At 43.0% G+C, this 3,966-nt stretch overlaps 1 protein-coding gene and 1 long non-coding RNA gene across 3 annotated transcripts in view; one reads left to right on the top strand and one right to left on the bottom strand.

Annotated features, from left to right (window-relative positions):
- LOC102018998 overlaps window positions 1–3,781 on the bottom strand; it is a 5,967-nt gene extending 2,186 nt beyond the window's left edge. The window contains exons 1-2 of the long non-coding RNA XR_265087.2: window positions 3,693–3,781; window positions 2,145–2,233 (exon numbers count right to left, since the gene is read on the bottom strand). This is a non-coding gene — a long non-coding RNA (uncharacterized LOC102018998). The remainder of the gene's footprint in view (window positions 1–2,144; window positions 2,234–3,692) is intronic.
- Window positions 3,782–3,866: 85 nt separating this feature from the next.
- Map3k10 (mitogen-activated protein kinase kinase kinase 10) overlaps window positions 3,867–3,966 on the top strand; it is a gene marked incomplete in the record, with an annotated part of 19,274 nt that continues 19,174 nt past the window's right edge. For both annotated transcript variants that reach the window (XM_013509659.1, XM_013509658.1), the window contains 1 exon segment: window positions 3,867–3,966.

Here is a 3,966-nt window from a genome sequence, read left to right as displayed (position 1 = left end):
AGAAAGAAAGAAAGAAAGAAAGAAAGAATATACTTTCTTTAAAAACACATGTAGGGGGCCAGAGATAGAGCTCAGTGGCACAGCGCCTGCCTGGCAAGCACAAGGTTGTGAGTTCGATTCCCAGTACCAGAAAAAACAAACAAACAAACAAAACACAAAATAAATTTTATATATACACACACACACACACATACATATATACATATAGAAAGCATATATGTATATATGTATATATATATAAATAGCTGCCAGGGATGTAGCTCCAGGTCCTGAGTTTTTTTTTTTTTTTTTTTTTTTTTGAACTCACAATGATCCTCCTGCCTCATCCTTCCAAGTGCTGGGATTACAGGCGTGCGCCACCACACCTGGCAAGGTTCTGAGTTTGAATCCCAGTGCCAATTAATTAATTAAACTTAGTGTACCATAACTTTATAATTTTAAATTTTTAAACTTTTTCACCCATAATAACACTTAGCATAAAATGCAAGCACATTGTACAGCTCTACAATAATATTCTTTATCTTCTCTCTCTCTCCTTCTCTCTCTCTCTCTCTCTCTCTCTCTCTCTCCTGCTTTGCTGGAGATTGAACCGTCCAGGGCCTTTCCACTGACCTACACCCCCAGCCTTTTATTTAATTAGTTAAATTTTGAGACACTGTCTTGCTAAGTCACTAAGTTGCCCAGGTTGGGCTCAAACTTGAGATTTTCCGGCTTTACCTTTCCAGAGTGCTGGAATTATAGGTGTGTGCCAGCACGCCCACCTATTATTTCTTATCTTTGTTCCCCTGTAGTGTGCATTTTTTATTTTTTAAATTTTTCTTTCTTTATATCCTTATTCTTTTTTTATCCTTATTCTATATATGTTTCAATTTTTTTACTTTTTTGTTAAAAGTCACACATTAACTTCAGCCTAAATAGGGTCAGGATAATTGATATCGGTCTTCTACCTCCACATCTTGTCCCACTGGAAGGTCTTTGGGACCCTAACGTGCATGGAACTATCACCTTCTACAATGACAATCCTGTCTTCGCAAGTCCCTCCTGACAGACCTGCCTCAGGCTGCGTTACAGTAACTTTTAAAAACCAAGTACACAGAAGTAGACTCTAAAATAATGATTTAAAAAGTATGATATAGTAAATACATAAACCAAGCCAGGCACAGTGGCACACATCTGTAACTCTAGCTACTCAGGGAGACTGAGGCAGGAGGATCGCAAGTTGAAGGCCAGCCTGGGCAGTTTAATGAGACCCCATCTCAAAATTAAAAAAAAAAAAAATAGGGCTAGGGTGTAGCTTGGTGGTAGAATACCCAGAGTTCAGTTGCCAGTACTGAAGAAAAAAAAGAGAGACAACATAAGCCAGTAACAGTCATTTATCCTCATTACCAAGTATGATATATGGTACACAACCCTGTATGCTGTACTTGAATACAACCGGAAGACATGCATTGGGCTGTGATGTCCCTAGGGGACAGAAGTTTTCCAATGGGACCAACCATCGTTGTTATGTGGTATGATCCAATTTGGAACATGACTGTATAACTTCAGACAGAATTGCGTTGTAAGAAATAGTATGCATTGAGCTGGGCATAGTGGTGCATGGTGTAATCCCAGCACTTGGGAGGCTGAGGCAGGAGGATAGCCATGAGTTTAAGGCCAGCCTGAACTACATAGTGAGACCCTATGTCAATGCACCCCCATAAAAGGAAAGAAAAGAAATAACATGCATGAAATTATGTTACTAAATACGAAATTGTGGGCAAAATAGGTATTTTTCTAAAAGCTGTAAATTACAAAAATTTGTTCCAGGAGAAAGGGGTAAATCTGAATAAACCAATATCCACAGAAGTTGGAGTGGTAGTCAAAAACCTTTCAAACAAAGCACTGGCATGGGCAATCATATAGTCAAGTTCTACCAAATGGGCAAAACACGTAACTCCAACATTTTGCAATGATTCCAGACCACAGGAAAAAGTACATGGCTCCCCAACTCCCTGAGCAAGGCTGCACTGCCCTGATGCCCAAACTGGGCAAACACAGCCTGAGAAAGGAAACCATAGACCACTTCCATTTATTACAGCAAATGCAAAACACCACAAATTAAATATAAAATCCAATCTGAGCCAAGTATGGTTGGTGCATACCTATAATTCCAGGACTCCGGGAGGCTGAGGCAGGAGGAGTGCAAGTTTGAACCCAGTGTGGGCAACTCAGCAATGTAGTAAGACCTGGTCTTGAAATAAAAAATAAAAAGGGGCTCAGGAGGTAGCTCAGTGTGAAGGCCCTGGGTTCAATGCCCTATATGGAAAAAAATAAAATAAAATCTGGTGCTGGAGAAAGTGAGAATGAGGACAGTTTCACATTAACAAGTTAAAAGCAGAAAATCAGCCAGGCATGATGGCCTAAGCCTGTGATCCTAGAAAGCAGGAGGCTGAGGCAGGCAGATCACCATGAGTTCCAGGTCAGCCTGGGCTACACATTGGGTTCAACACCAGCCTACACCACATAGCAAGACCATGTTTCAAAAAGCAATAATAATAATAATAAGAAGAAGAAGAAGAAGAAGAAGAATATAATAATATAATACCAGAAAACTCATCAGATCACATTAATAAATACATTTAAAACATTTGAAAAAATTCAACATCTTTTCAGCTCTTAGCAAATTAGTAATAGAACATAATAAATGAGATAAAGAAGGGCCAGGGATAAAGCTCAGTGGCATAGCGCCTGTCTGGCAAGGGCAAGGTCCTGAGTTCAACTCCCAGTACCACAAAAAAAAAAGGTATTTTCCATAAATAAGATAAAGGACTTATAGAAACCTACTGAAAATATTGTACTTAATAGTGATATCTTAGGATTCATCTCTTAAAAATCTACAGTAAGACAAGAATTGTCATTCATTCCCAGCACTCAGGAGGCTGAGGCAAGAGGATCTTTGCAAGTTAGAGACCAGCCTGGGCTACAAAGTGAGCTCAAGGCCAGCCTGAACTACATAGTGAGACCCTGTCTCAAAAAGACAAAAAAAAAGATAAACTAGCTGGTTTACTGGTTTAAGGACCACTGTGTTTATCGCCATGCAATACCACAGGGCAAAGCTGTGAAAGCAGATGAAGAAATTGTAAAGAGAAAAAAAAAAGAAATTACAAAGAGATTTCTCCTACATCAAAATAGCAGATTAATCAAGAATATTACACCTTGAATCACATTTTAAATTATGATGAATATGGTTTCCATCGAAAGTTACTGTGTCCGGACCAAAATCTCCAAGGAGGAGGTATAAGATGTATATTAAATCCTTCACAACGGAAACTGATATTATGCGAGGAGAATGGGTTCTCCAGAACTTGACCGTAGAAACAGAGGAAGTGGGGTAGGGGAAGCAAACGTGGCTGTGACACCCCCAAAGACAGTAGCCCTATCTACACTGCACAGGCCTTTACATCGGCCCGCCCCGCTAGCTTGCTCGAGCCATCGCCCACCGAAGCCAGCGGTTCAGGGTTCACCTCCCCCAGCGCCGAGTCCTGATGAAGGACTACATTTCCCGGCATGCACATCGCACCGGGGGTCCCCGAGGGACCGTCCGGCGCGGGGACCTTGTCTGACTACGTTCGAGGTTCCGGGAAGTAACCAGCATTCACTCAGCTCCATGTTTTTCGCTTTGCTAAGCGCGTCGATTCCCTCAACCTTACCCTGGGTTGGGGTCCTTGAGGGGCCAGAAGGAAGCGCTGCTCCCCTTTTCCAGACACCCAATCCACCGGGCGCTAGGAAAAGTTCCAGGCGAGGCTTTTCTCATCCGAGGCTTCCCTCGGCCCCGAGGGGTCCCCACTGAGGCCGAGGTGACAGCTGGGTTCGGGGGAGGCCGGGGCTCGAAGCCGCGCGGCCGAGGACTACAACTCCCAGGCGGCACCGCGGCGGGGACGCCGCGTCAGTCCAGCACCGCCGGCGGCCCCTGGACGCGGCGCG

Source organism: Chinchilla lanigera, unplaced genomic scaffold, assembly GCF_000276665.1.
Source record: "Chinchilla lanigera isolate Chin_1 unplaced genomic scaffold, ChiLan1.0 scaffold00177, whole genome shotgun sequence".
Classification (NCBI taxonomy): Eukaryota; Metazoa; Chordata; class Mammalia; order Rodentia; family Chinchillidae; genus Chinchilla; species Chinchilla lanigera.
This window is presented reverse-complemented; position numbering and strand designations above follow the sequence as displayed.